Raw genomic sequence first — 15,689 nt, 5'->3', positions numbered from 1 at the left:
TGCACCCGCGGGCGCATGGAATGCGCATTTACGGTAGAGTTTGTATACGTCTAGCGTGCGACTCAATCGTAACATATTTTAACCATATAATGTATTTTGTAGATTATGGTCCCTTTGATAGAATCTGAAAGTTTAGTTAATGTAGCATGTTCATAGACAAAGAGATCCCTCTTTGTTTGATACGAAGGGTCAGACAGGGGTTATACAGTGGTGTTTAGTATCCATCGGAAGAGTATTTAATTAGCAATATTCCGGTGTTGGTTTGAAGCGGATTAATCGCTCGTGCCAATAGTTATGGACACAAGAAGTTTATGAACATTTACTGTATTTGCACTTTATTACCCATGCGGCGGGAAACCCAGTTTCCCACCCACCTGAGCAGTTAGGAATAGTCACAGCCCACCTGTATGAATCAACCTATGACCTTTTGTTATAATGCGAAGACGAATTCCTGTGTCCAATGAACAATAAGAATATAGGGACCATTGTACTGTATTGTGTGTAGTGTATAAAAGGACAAGCCGATCTGGGCCAGCTCTCTATTCTCTTCAACGGTTCTCATCACTGATAATCGGGAGCTGGATATCCAGAAGGCGCATGCGATTGTTTCCCTTTGTGCGTAAGTTTCTCTGCAATCATATTGTCTTTATTGTTATAAGCCATTCTCTCTCGTTCTCTCTCACTTTCTCTCTCTCTCTCTCTCCTTCCCCCTTTAAAAGTAATTGTATCTTTATTGTATTTTATGTGTAGTTACTTGGTTAGGTATTCTATGTTATTTTGGTAGTGTATAACTTGTACTGTATTATTCTTTTTTGAACGTTCATTCATTTCCTTAAAAGGCGTTAGACCCTTAGACCGGTATTGTGTGTTCATTATATTGCAGAGGGTAATAGGAGCGTCTCTATCGCTCAAACAGCTTTAGTGTAAACAAGGTTACACTGTGTTGCATTTACACCCTATCACTGCACAAGGGTTTACAGTATAAGTATATTGTTTATGGTATAGTTATAAAGGTTTAACACTGTGAACGTCAGCGCCGCTGGTGATCTCCTCGTGGTCCCGAGCGTCCGCTACGCTGATAGCGTATCATTACGTTAGTCGGCAGCCTATAGCGTGCTTGCCTGTACGCTCTAAGCCGTGAGCGAACGTGCCGCTCGTGCGTCTCGACCACGGCTAAGCGTTTGATATGCAACGTGCGTACTCTTACGGTATTCCATACTCAATTGCGTACTGTGTTCTTTAACCTTTTAGAGTGTTTTAAATAAGATCAATTTTAGGCTTTATCAATTGGCGGCTCGTCCGTCCTTCACATATCTGCACTAGGTAATTTCAGCAGACATTATCGGTCCGCAAAGGGCGGGAGGTAATATTCCTCGTAGTGCTGACCAGATAAGCGTCTGCTTCGCTTAGTAAAGGGTGCTGAAGGAATCCGGAACCGGAGGTAAGAACAATACGCTAGTGTCTTTTAAAACTGTTTTTTTTTCTGTTCTGTTTGCGTACGCACGCACGCATACATCTGCATTTCTTTTCATTCGTGTATTTTCACATATCACTCTCTTGGTTGCCATTTCACAATTGATAACGTGCTAAGAAAGATTTGTTGCTATTAGTAGTTAAAGAGTAAAAGTAATACATTAAGGGGTAATTTGTAAAGCACGCACACAGCTTTGCCTAAGATACAAGGAGAGACTTGTGTGGTGCTCGGTAGATGAATACAATTAAAAATCATCTACATTGATAAACGTGTTAATTGTATTTCTCTATCGTCCTAAGTGGATGCTGGGGTTCCTGAAAGGACCATGGGGAATAGCGGCTCCGCAGGAGACAGGGCACAAAAAAGTAAAGCTTTTACCAGATCAGGTGGTGTGCACTGGCTCCTCCCCCTATGACCCTCCTCCAGACTCCAGTTAGATTTTGTGCCCGAACGAGAAGGGTGCAATCTAGGTGGCTCTCCTAAAGAGCTGCTTAGAGAAAGTTTAGCTTAGGTTTTTTACTTTACAGTGAGTCCTGCTGGCAACAGGATCACTGCAACGAGGGACTTAGGGGAGAAGTAGTGAACTCACCTGCGTGCAGAGTGGATTTGCTGCTTGGCTACTGGACACTAGCTCCAGAGGGACGATCACAGGTACAGCCTGGATGGTCACCGGAGCCGCGCCGCCGGCCCCCTTGCAGACGCTGAAGAGAGAAGAGGTCCAAAATCGGCGGCTGAAGACTCCTGAGTCTTCATAAAGGTAGCGCACAGCACTGCAGCTGTGCGCCATTTTCCTCTCAGCACACTTCACACAACAGTCACTGAGGGTGCAGAGCGCTGGGGGGGGCGCTCTGAGAGGCAAATAAAAACCTTATTAGAGGCAAAAAATACCTCACATATAGCCCACAGAGGCTATATGGAGATATTTAACCCCTGCCTAACTTCAAAAATAGCGGGAGACGAGCCCGCCGTAAAAGGGGCGGGGCCTATCTCCTCAGCACACAGCGCCATTTTCTCTCACAGAAAAGCTGGAGAGAAGGCTCCCAGGCTCTCCCCTGCACTGCACTACAGAAACAGGGTTAAAACAGAGAGGGGGGGCACTGATTTTGGCGATATTGTATATATATAAAAGATGCTATAAGGGAGAAACACTTATATAAGGTTGTCCCTATATAATTATAGCGTTTTTGGTGTGTGCTGGCAGACTCTCCCTCTGTCTCCCCAAAGGGCTAGTGGGTCCTGTCCTCTGTCAGAGCATTCCCGGTGTGTGTGCTGTGTGTCGGTACGTGTGTGTCGACATGTATGAGGACGATGTTGGTGAGGAGGCGGAGAAATTGCCTGTAATGGTGATGTCACTCTCTAGGGAGTCGACACCGGAATGGATGGCTTATTTAGAGAATTACGTGAGAATGTCAACACGCTGCAAGGTCGGTTGACGACATGAGACGGCCGACAATCTATTAGGACCGGTCCAGGCGTCTCAGAAACACCGTCAGGGGTTTTAAAAACGCCCATTTACCTCAGTCGGTCGACACAGACACAGACACGGACACTGAATACAGTGTCGACGGTGAATAAACAAACGTATTTCTCATTAGGGCCACACGTTAAGGGCAATGAAGGAGGTGTTACGTGTTTCTGATACTACAAGTACCACAAGAAAGGGTATTATGTGGGAGTGGAAAAAACTACCTGTAGTTTTTCCTGAATCAGATAAAATAAAATGAAGTGTGTGATGATGCGTAGGGTTACCCCGATAGCAAATATTGGCGTTATACCCTTTCCCGCCAGAAATTAGGGTACGTTGGGAAACACCCCTTAGGGTGATAAGGCGCTCACACGCTTATCAAGTGGCGTTACCGTCTCCAGATACGGCCGCCCTCAAGGAGCCAGCTGATAGGAAGCTGGAAAAATATCCTAAAAAGTATATACACACATACGGTGGTTATACTGCGACCAGCGATCGCCATCAGCCTGGAGATGCAGTGCTGGGTTGGCTTGGTCGGATTCCCTGACTGAAAATATTTTATTCATGTAGAGCATTTAATAGGATGCATTCTATATATATGTATGTGAGATGCACAGAGGGATATTTGCTCTCTGGCATCAAGAGAAGTGCGTTGTCCATATCTCCCAGAAGATGTCAGGGACACGACAGTGGTCAGGTGATACAGATCCCATACGGCAGATGGAAGTATTGCTGTATAAAGGGAAGGAGTTATTTGGGGGTCGGTCCATCGGACCTGGGGACCACAGCAACAGCTGGGAAATCCAACCTTTTTTACCCCAAGTTACATCTCAGCTAAAAAAGACACCGTCTTTTCAGCCTCAATCTTTCCTTTCCCATGAGGGCATGCAGGCAAAAGGCCAGTCATATCTGCCCAGACATAGAGGTAAGGGAAGTAGACTGCAGCAGGCAGCCCTTTCCCAGGAAAAGAAGCCCTCCACCGCGTCTGCCAAGTCCTCAGCATGACGCTGGGGCCGTGCAAGCGGACTCAAGGTGGGGGGGTAGTCTCAAGAGTCTCAGGGCGCAGTGGGATCACTCGCAAGTTGACCCCTAGATCGTACGAGTATTATCCCAGGGGTAAAGATTGGAGAGTCGAGACATCTTCTCCTCGCAGGTTCCTGAAGTCTGCTTTACCAACGGCTCCCTCCGACAGGGAGGCAGCATTGGAAACAATTCACAAGCTGTATATCCAGCAGGTGATAATCAAAGTACCCCTCCTACGACAAGGAAAAGGGTATTATTTTTCCACACTATATTGTGGTACTGAAGCCAGACGGCTTGGTGACACATAGTCTAAATCTAAAATGTTTTGAACACTTACATAAAAGGTTCAAATCGAGATAAAGTCACTCAGAGCAGTGATAGCGAACCGGAAAAAAGGGGACTATATGGTGTCCCTGGACATCAAGGATTACCTCCATGTCCAAATTTTGTCCTTCTCATCAAGGGTACCTCTGGTTCGTGGTACAGAACTGTCAATATCAGTTTCAGACGATGCCGTTTGAATTATCCACGGCACCCCGGGCCTTTTTACCAAGGTAATGGCCGAAAAGATGTTTCTTCAAAGAAAAAAGGCATCTAAATTATCCCTTACTTGCACGACCTAAAAAGGGCAAGTTCCAGAGAACAGTTGGAGGTCGGAAGAGCACTATCTAAAGTAGTTCTTCGACGGCACGACTGGATTCTAAATATTCCAAGAATCGCAGCTGTTTTCCGACGATACGTCTGCTGTTCCTAGGGATGATTCTGGACACGGTTCAGAAAAAGGTTTTTCTTCCCGAGGAAAAAGCCAAGGAGTTATCCGACCTGTCAGGAACCTCCTAAAACCAGGAAAGGTGTCTGTACATCAATGCACAAGAGTCCTGGGAAAAATGGTGGCTTTTTACGAAGCAATTCCATTCGGCAGATTCCATGCAAGAATTTTCCAAAGGGATCTGTTGGACAAATGGTCAGGGTCGCATCCTCAGATGCACCTGCGAATAACCCTGTCGCCAAGGACAAGGGTATATCTTCTGTGGTGGTTGCAAAAGGCTCATCTATTGGAGGGCCGCAGATTCGGCATACAGGATTTGATCCTGGTGACCACGGACGCCAGCCTGAGAGGTTGGGGAGCAGTCACACAAGGAAGAAACTTCCAGGGGGTATGGACGAACCTGGAAAAGTCTCTTCACATAAACATTCTGGTACTAAGAGCAATCTAAAATGCTCTAAGCCAGGCGGAACCACTCCTGCAAGGAAAACCGGTGTTGATTCAGTCGGACAACATCACGGCGGTCGCCCATGTAAACAGACAGGGCGGCACAAGAAGCAGGAGTGCAATGGCAGAAGCTGCCAAGATTCTTCGCTGGGCGGAGAATCACGTAATAGCACTGTCAGCAGTGTTCTTCCCGGGCGTGGACAACTGGGAAGCAGACTTCCTCAGCAGACACGATATTCACCCGGGAGAGGGGGGTCTTCATCCAGAAGTCTTCCACATGCTAATAAACTGTTGGGAAAGACCAATGGTAGACATGATGGCGTCTCGCCTCAACAAGAAACTGGACAAGTATTGCGCCAGGTCAAGAGATCCACAGGCAATAGCTGTGGACGCACTGGTAACACCTTGGGTGTACAAATCAGTATATGTGTTTCCTCCTCTGCCTCTCATACCAAAGGTATTGAAGATTATACGGTGAGGAGGAGTAAGAACAATACTAGTGGCTCCGGATTGGCCAAGAAGGACTTGGTACCCGGAACTTCAAGAGTTGGTCACGGACGACCCGTGCCCTCTACTTCTGAGAAGGGACCTGCTACAACAGGGTCCCTGTCTCTTTCAAGACTTACCGCGGCTGCGTTTGACGGCATGGCGGTTGAACGCCAGATCCTAAAAGGGAAAGGCATTCCAGAAGAAGTCATTCCTACCTTGATTAAGGCAAGGAAGGAAGTCACCGCGAAACATTATCACCGCATTTGGCGAAAATATGTCGCGTGGTGCGAGGATCGGAGTGTTCCGACGGAGGAATTTCAACTGGGTCGTTTCCTACATTTCCTACAATCAGGATTGTCTATGGGTCTCAAATTGAGATCTATTAAGGTTCAAATTTCGGCCCTGTCAATATTCTTCCAAAAAGAATTGGCCTCAGTTCCTGAGGTACAGACTTTTGTTAAAGGAGTACTGCATATACAGCCTCCTGTGGTGCCTCCGGTGGCACCGTGGGATCTAAATGTAGTTTTAGATTTCCTCAAATCCCATTGGTTTGAACCATTGAAAAAGGTGGATTTTAAATATCTCACATGGAAAGTGACTATGTTACTGGCCCTGGCTTCCGCCAGGAGAGTATCTGAATTGGCGGCTTTATCTTATAAAAGCCCTTATCTAATCTTCCATTCGGATAGGGCAGAACTGAGGACTCGTCCGCATTTTCTCCCTAAGGTGGTATCAGCGTTTCACCTGAACCAACCTATTGTGGTGCCTGCGGCCACTGGCGACTTGGAGGACTCCAAGTTGTTGGACGTTGTCAGAGCCTTAAAAATATACATTTCAAGGACGGCTGAAGTCAGAAAATCTGACTCGCTGTTGATACTATATGCACCCAACAAGTTGGGTGCCCCTGCTTCTAAGCAGACGATTGCTCGTTGGATTTGTAACACAATTCAACTTGCTCATTCTGTGGCAGGCCTGCCACAGCCTAAATCTGTTAAGGCCCATTCCACAAGGAAGGTGGGCTCATCTTGGGCGGCTGCCCGAGGGGTCTCGGCATTACAATTCTGTCGAGCAGCTACGTGGTCGGGGGAAAACACGTTTGTAAAATTCTACAAATTTGATACCCTGGCAAAAGAGGACTTGGAATTCTCTCATTCGGTGCTGCAGAGTCATCCGCACTCTCCCGCCCGTTTGGGAGCTTTGGTATAATCCCCATGGTCCTTTCAGGAACCCCAGCATCCACTTAGGACGATAGAGAAAATAAGAATTTACTTACCGATAATTCTATTTCTCGGAGTCCGTAGTGGATGCTGGGCGCCCATCCCAAGTGCGGATTATCTGCAATACTGTACATAGTTATTGTTAACAAATTCGGGTTATATTGTTAAGGAGCCATCTTTAAGAGGCTCTTTCTGTTATCATACTGTTAACTGGGTTTAGATCACAAGTTGTACGGTGTGATTGGTGTGGCTGGTATGAGTCTTACCCGGGATTCAAATTGCCTCCCTTATTGTGTACGCTCGTCCGGGCACAGTACCTAACTGGAGTCTGGAGGAGGGTCATAGGGGGAGGAGCCAGTGCACACCACCTGATCTGGTAAAAGCTTTACTTTTTTGTGCCCTGTCTCCTGCGGAGCCGCTATTCCCCATGGTCCTTTCAGGAACCCCAGCATCCACTACGGACTCCGAGAAATAGAATTATCGGTAAGTAAATTCTTATTTTCTGTGGACATATCTGGCTGGCATACACGTGTCTCTAACAAAAGGGTGAGACTAGTGTACGCAACACAAAGGCCGACGCACGTAGCGTCCGGGTACGCCCACATAATTCAAATCACACGATAGTATTATTTTTAACAGGTGAAAAGGAGGCAACGCGATAAATAGCGCAAGTCAATTTTTAGTGTCCAAAATTTTAAGCTAATAGATCCTTCTCCAATTTGCGACTCATCTGGTCTAGACTGTCTACTGAATGAAAGGAATTTCTGCGCAGAAATAAAATTAAAGTGTACATGTGGTGAGTGTTTGCATATATAAGTTTTTACAATTTTTGGGTTGAACCACAAGAAGTCGAATTCTCGTGAGGTACATACATGTAAGTGACGTGCATGGTGGCTGGGGAGGCATCCCTTGTTAAACATAAATTTGAGCATTAGAATATAGCAGACCAGGAGGTCTACTGTAGCACAGACCAGGAGGTCCGGAACAGACCAGGAGGTCTAGGTACAGCAGACTAAGAAGTCCGCTATAGAGAAAAGTAGCACAACACCAGGAAGGGTTGGTGCGGAACCCATATAGGCCATTAAAGCTCTGGCTGAAGGAATTTGCAGCCGTAATTTTCGATTCCACTAGTCGCTCCGCACATAAGATTAGTTGCTTATGTGCAGAACGATTGTACCGCACGTAATTGTGTGCATTAGTTAGTAACCTGACCAGTACCATTTGCGTACGAAAGGGGTCATAAACGCTATTTGTACACTCTAACGTGATTTGTGTAATTTTTTTTTATTTTAAGGGAGGTTCGCTGGTCACTCGGGAACTATCCAACAACCAATAGTTACTGGAAAGGGTTAAGTGCTCTTCGGATCACACTCGCAGGTTCCAGTAAATAGCGGTTCAGGTCGCAGGGGCCCTAGGTCGAGTACGCCAGCGCTAAAGTAGTGTGTAGGCGTATTGGTCGGCGTGGGCGAGTGAGTGGAGTACTCGGTAAACTGCCACCGTCGGCCTACCCCGAACATCTTGGTTTTGTAAGGGTTCGCTGAAGACCCTGATTTGAAGGTCAGAGGTAGTGAAAGCAACACCTGCAAGTATGGGGGCCAGTTGTTCAGGTAGGGGGCGATCAACCTCGGTTCGGGTTGATTCAGTAAACCGGCCAATCGGGTCGGCAAGGTATGTAATGTGTGAAAAATACGGTTCGCACACAGAGGTTTTATGTGATGAATGGGAAAGGATGACTGTGCATGACGGGGAAAAGTTTCCCCGGGTAGGTAGTTTTAGCCCAGATGTGTTACAAAATCTTAGGAGAAGGATATGTCTCATTAAATCAACAAAGAGACGGATCAAACATTATGACTACTTACAGTTATGGCAACAGGAGGGTGAAATACAGAGAGGATTGGCTCAGGCGGCTGGATCTAACCCTATCAGGAAACTGATAGCTACGGCACCACCGTCACCTTACATAACGGGAGAGAAGTTGGTTGCAGAGAATGACGCACTAATGTGTGATAAACAGGCACTTAGTAACTGTATAAATGTTAAGGATAATATGAATAAGATGAGTAATGCAAATATTAACCCGTGCAAGTTGTACCCTGTTTTAAACTTTCCCCAGGAGTGTGATCAAGAGGACGAGTCAACAACACTATCGGCACTCTCTCTAGCAGCCACCATATCAGAAACAGCAGTGGGCACGACCCAACCCGTAAGATTAGTATCCAAGGCCCCTAGCGGAGGGACAGGTGAGGTCGTATCAACGGGTAAGTACGGCACCATACACTATGCTGAAACCATTTCACCACAGGCTGTAGAATCTACTCAGAATGATGTTATTAGACTTAATCCCGTTAGGGTAATAGCAGTGCCAAATGGGAAAACGGACACTTCAGGAGTCACTCCTGTCAGAAACATTGCCATGCACTGCCCGTTTTCCCGAATGGAATTAAGAACAATAGTGTCTGAATTCCCTGATCCTAGGAAAGATCTAGTTGCTAGTCAGAAATACATTAGAGAGCTAGGGAATACTGTGGAGCCCAATAACAAAGACTGGCAGATATTGCTGAGGGTATGTTTACCCTCCAATGTCAACTCAGCAAGATTTTTAGCTGACTGTAAATTAGATGAGGATGTACCCCTTACGGATGTGTACAACCAAGACAATGTAAAGAGAATAAATTTACAGTTAAAAGAGTATTTCCCAGCGGTTGTCAAATGGAACAAGATTTTCTCCATTAAACAAAAAGAGGCAGAAACAGCTGCTGACTATTTTCACAGGGCAATACAGGAAATGGCCAGGTATACAGGCATAGAAGACATTAAGACAAATGTAAATCATAGAGAAGTAGCAGTCTCGGTGTTAATGGATGGTTTAAAAGAGGTATTGAAGACAAGGGTACAGACCACGCAACCATGTTGGCGAGGTCTGTCGGTGGCTACTTTGAGAGAGGCCGCTATTGATCACGATCGGAATATCACCAGACACAGGGAGTTACAAAGTGATAAGTTAATGGCCGTAAGTATACAGGCCCTGACCACAAGGCAACCTTTGTATAAATCTCCAAACCCTGTGGGTAAGTCAAATGTGGTAACTGTTATTTCTGTCATAGAGAGGGACATTTTGCACGAGACTGTAGAGCGAAAAACACACAAAAATCCTATCAACCCCCTAGACAACGACATGACACACGACATTGGGATCAGGGACCGCAGAGACAGAGCTATGAGCCACATACAGAGGAAACAAAACGGTATCCCCCAAAAAGAGACTGGCAAGTCTCTGGTAGTTCCCATTTACCCCCTTCTCAAGTAGTTGCTGCCAGCGCGATTCAGGGAGGTCACCATACCCAATAGGGGTGTGGCCATACCTGTAATCTGCAGCCAGTGAAATTGATTGCAAGCCTTGGAAGTGAACCCGAGGTCACAATTGATGTAGCTGGTAAATCATTAAACTTCCTTGTAGATACGGGGGCGGCCAAATCAGTGATAAATTCGACAGTGGGCATGAGAACCACTGGTAAGACAATTCCAGCCATGGGAGTAACGGGAGTAGTCCAGCACTACCCTGTTAGCAAACCAGCAGAGATTACAATAGGGCCTTTGCATACCAAGCATTCCTTTTTGCTGGCGGCATCGGCACCGACTAATCTCCTGGGAAGAGATTTATTGTGTAAAATGGGGTGCGTCATTTATTGTACTCCTGAAGGTGTATTCTTAGACATACCTGAGAATCACGCTCAGGAAGTGCGAGACATGCTAGACTCCCCATCAAAATTAATGTCACATACTGTTATGATAAATAGAAATCCATCAGAGGTAGAAGAAATGACATCCCAAATACCAGAGTCACTTTGGACTAAAGATGGACAAGACACTGGATTAATGGCAAACGTAGCTCCAGTAGTTGTGCAAGTAAAAGATGGTAGGATAGCTCCAAAAATCCCACAATACCCTCTGAAGCCAGAGGTGGAATTAGGAGTATACCCCGTAATAGAGCGCTTGCTACAACAGGGCATTCTGGTAAGAACACCCAGCACTGCCAATAGTCCCATCTTCCCTGTGAAAAAGAGTGGGGGGAGGGGTTACAGGCTAGTACAGGATCTAAAGGGGATTAACAAAATAGTTGAGAGTCAGTTCCCCGTAGTGCCAAATCCAGCTGTCATCCTTATGCAGATCCCTCCCACTGCGAAATTTTTCACTGTTATTGACCTCTGCTCCGCCTTTTTCTCGGTACCCCTGCATCCTGACAGCCAATATTTGTTTGCATTTACATACAGAGGAGTCCAATACACATGGACTCGATTACCACAAGGTTTCATAGACAGTCCAAGTATATTTTCACAGGCTTTGCATGATTGTTTACAGTCTTTCCAACCAGAGAGTGGATCAATATTGATACAGTATGTGGATGATTTACTCTTGTGTTCAGATTCACTGGAAGCGTCCCTGGAAGATACGAAACAGCTCCTGTTTCATCTTTCAGACACAGGACACAAGGTTTCCAAAGACAAATTACAATTATGCCAGCCTAAAGTAAAATATCTGGGACACTGTCTAACACAAGGACTGAGACACCTGACCGCTGATAGAATTCAAGCAATTAGAGACATGACTCTGCCACAAACCCAGCAACAGATCAGAACGTTTTTAGGAATGTGTGGGTATTGCCGTAACTGGATCCCAGGGTTTTCCATTCTAGCATTACCTTTGCAGGAGATGGTTTCATCAAACAAACCTGATCGGATTTCGCATACAGACGAATCCGAGATGGCATTTGAGAGACTTAAACAGTGCCTAACGCAGGCACCAGCATTAGGTATGCCAGACTATGGGAAACCCTTTGAGCTGTACGGAACAGAAAGTGCTGGTTGCGCGGCAGGCGTCCTAACCCAAAAGCACGGTGATGCCAGCAGGACGGTAGCATACTACAGCGCTCAGCTAGACACGGTAGCGCGATCCCTCCCCACATGCTTGCGAAGTGTCGCTGCGATAGCATTGCTGGTTACAAAAAGCGAAGATGTAGTGCTAGGACACAACCTCACAATTCATACACCACATGCAGTGTCAGCCTTGCTGAATTCTGCCCAAACCAGGCACGTCTCCTCAGCACGGTTTACAAGATGGGAATTGGCATTAATGGCCCCCGTAAACATCATTATAAGGAGATGCAGTGCATTAAATCCTGCAACATATCTCCCAGGTGTGCCTGGACAGGCACAAAGGGTGGAGGATGAGAGTGATGGGGAAGGAGGATTTAATACAAGGGATGACACACATGATTGTATGGAATATTTGACCCAAAATTTCACGGCAAGGCCTGACATCAGTGACAACCCACTGGAAGATGTAGATTTTACTTTCTACACTGACGGTAGTTGTCACAGACAGACGGACTCGGGAGACTTGTGTACTGGATACGCAGTCGTAGATGACCAAGGCACCATAGAAGCAGAACCGCTAGGCCCACCTCACTCAGCCCAGGTTGCTGAACTGGTTGCCCTAACCAGAGCATGTGAATTGGCTAAGGGAAAGTCAGCCAATATCTACACCGATTCTAGATACGCCTTCGGGGTAGTCCATGATTTCGGAGCCCTATGGCGCCTCAGAAATTTCATGACGGCAGCTGGTACACCGATAGCGCATGCAGCTCACATCAAAAGGCTTCTAACAGCGATACAGGAACCCGACAGAGTGGCTGTTATCAAGTGTAAAGCACATACATATAGCCAAGACCCAGTATCACTTGGTAACAGCCGAGCAGACGAAGCTGCTAAGTTAGCAGCTGGTACCCCCAGACAGACAGACACCACACAATTGATGGTATTCAATACCATCAACACACAGAAGTTGTGTGAAATGCAAAATTTGTGTTCCACACAGGAAAAGGCAGTTTGGAGGTCAAAAGGATATGGCCAGGAGTCCTCAGGACTCTGGACAGATGGACAGGGTAAACCAGTGGCACCCAGAGCATACCTTCCATGTTTAGCTGAAGCAGCACACGGGCTGACTCATCTGGGCAAAGAAGGAATGTGCAAGTTGGTAAGAGCATATTGGTGCGCCCCAGGATTCTCATCCCATGCAGGTAAGAGAGCAATGTCATGCCTTACCTGCTTGAGGAAGAACATCGGAAAGGCAATACCAACAGAACCATCTCATATCCCACCTACAGGCGGCCCTTTTCAGGTAACACAGATTGATTTTATACAATTACCCCCTTGTCGAAATTTGAAATATGTACTTGTTTGTATAGATGTGTTTTCAAATTGGGTCGAAGCATTTCCTGCGGCCACAAATACCGCTATGTTCACTGCTAAGAAAATTGTGCAGGAATTTGTGTGTAGATACGGTATCCCTAGAATAATTGAAAGTGATAGGGGTACCCATTTTACAGGTGATGTCTTTCAAGGAATGTGTAAGTTGATGGGAATTGATAGTAAGCTGCACACTCCGTACCGCCCCCAGGCGAGTGCGAAAGTAGAAAGAGTGAATAGCACTATTAAAAATAAATTGAGCAAAGTTATGGCAGAAACAGGATTAACATGGCCAGAAGCTTTACCCATTGTACTATACAGCATCAGAACCACTCCCAGGTCCCCTCTTAATCTGTCCCCCTTTGAAATTCTGTTTGGTCGACAACCGCATGTTATGATTAACCCTCAGGATGATTTGAAGTGTAACAATGAAGTGACTGTAAAATACCTGGTTAACATGAGTAAACAGCTAAGGAATCAGAATGACAATCTGAAGTTAGTGATTCCTGATTTGCCAGTGTCACAACTGAGGGCCTGAGCTGACGGGAGGCAGCCTCAGTTGTAGGGGCTGAGATGTACCGGAACCTGGGAGGTTGTATCAGACCCCTGGACATGTAAGTAACATGAAGAAGAACCGCCCGAAGGCGTGACCACGACAACTTGAATAAAAGTCAATGATGTTTATTTATGACAAACTCCATGCATCACAGTAGCAGTAAAAGAAACATAAAATCAGCAGAGAAATAATACAGTTCCTGGGTACTACAGGGTGGCAGGGGCCACAGAGCTCTGGTAGTATGAGACAGTTCTTATTATCTGCGAGTTGGAAAGTCCTTACCAGGCCTGACTGTAGCAATGAAGAAAGCCCAGGATCGTACCAGCTGGTGTTCCAGGGAAAGCTGGACTGCTGTAAATAAAATAGCTGCTGTGGGTTCTGGTTGGAAGCAGACAGATGTTGGCACGGAGTGGATACTGGCTGGAACCAGTTAAATAATAAATGAAGCTTGAGAGCGATGCAATATGAATGAAATGTAGAGTTTGAGAGCGGAGAAATAATAATACCGGTGGAGAGTGGTAAACTGTAGAAAGGACACCGGCCCTTTAAGAGAAGCTGTACTCTGCTGGAAGCTGGGCTGGAAGCAGGTAATGTTGTAGCTGGAAACAGATGAATCCACAATGGATCGGAGAGTCAGGCTACACCGCAGGTGGAATGCTGGTGCGGGTCTCTATGGTGGAAGTCTTGAGACAGGAGCTGGAACCTGGAAGACAATCACAGGAGAGAGACAAACAGGAACTAGGTTTGACAACCAAAGCACTGACGCCTTCCTTGCTCAGGCACAGTGTATTTATACCTGCAGCAAGGAAGGGATTGGCTAGGCAATTATGCAGATTATCAATACTGAGAACAGATTGGTGGAAATGATCAGCTGACAGAATCCAAGATGGCTGCGCCCATGCAGACACTTGGAGGGAAGTTTGGTTTGTAATCCATGTGGTAATGAAAACAGTAATGGCGGCGCCGGCCACCGGAGACAGGAGGCGCCAAGCTGACAGGTGCACATCCAACCACGCGGACACAGCGGAGGCCGCGGCTGACGTAATCGCCACTCAGACACTCTGCATGCAGAAGCTCAGGGACGGCGGCGGAGGCCGCGGGAGACGCCATGCCAGGTGTAATATGGCGTTTACTGTGACAGCGTCTCAGAGTGACAGGAGAGGATACAGGAATGTAAACATCAGGATAACAGATGGGATCCGGTCCTGGAGCGCTGAGCCAGCCTTAGGAGGCATCTGATGGGTAAGAAATGGCGTCCAGATACCCGGATCGTGACAGCACCCCCCCCTTTAGGAGTGGCCCCAGGACACTTCTTTGGCTTTTGAGGAAACTTGGAATGGAATCTCCGGACCAAGGCAGGAGCATGGACATCAGAAGCATTGGTCCATGAACGTTCCTCAGGGCCATAACCCTTCCAGTCAATAAGATATTGTAGTTGACCGTAACGGTGACGTGAGTCCAGGATCTTGGCTACTTCATACTCAACGCCTCGTTGAGTTTGGACTTTCGGAGTTGGAGGAAGTGAGGAATGAAACCGATTCAAGATCAGCGGTTTCAACAGGGAAACATGGAATGTCCTGGGTATTTTTAAGAAGGGAGGCAACTGAAGTGTGTAAGCAACAGGATTGATGACTTGTTCAATCTTGAAAGGACCGATATAGCGAGGTGCAAACTTCATACTGGGAACTCTTAATCTCAAATTCTTCGTGGATAACCATACCCGATCACCCACCTTGAGAGCAGGAACTGCTCGACGCTTCTTATCCGCAAACTTCTTGTACCTGAACGATGCCTTGAGCAGAGCTGATCGTACGCTCTTCCAGATATTGGCAAACTGATGCAAGGTGATATCCACTGCGGGAACAGAAGTTGCTGGAAGCGGTTGGAACTCAGGGACTTTAGGGTGGAATCCAAAGTTAGTGAAGAATGGTGTTGAAGCAGATGAAGAATGATACTGGTTGTTATGACAGAACTCGGCCCAGGGAAGTAATTGAACCCAGTCATCTT

This window comes from Pseudophryne corroboree, chromosome 4 (assembly GCF_028390025.1).
Source record: "Pseudophryne corroboree isolate aPseCor3 chromosome 4, aPseCor3.hap2, whole genome shotgun sequence".
NCBI lineage: Eukaryota > Metazoa > Chordata > Amphibia > Anura > Myobatrachidae > Pseudophryne > Pseudophryne corroboree.
This window is presented reverse-complemented; position numbering follows the sequence as displayed.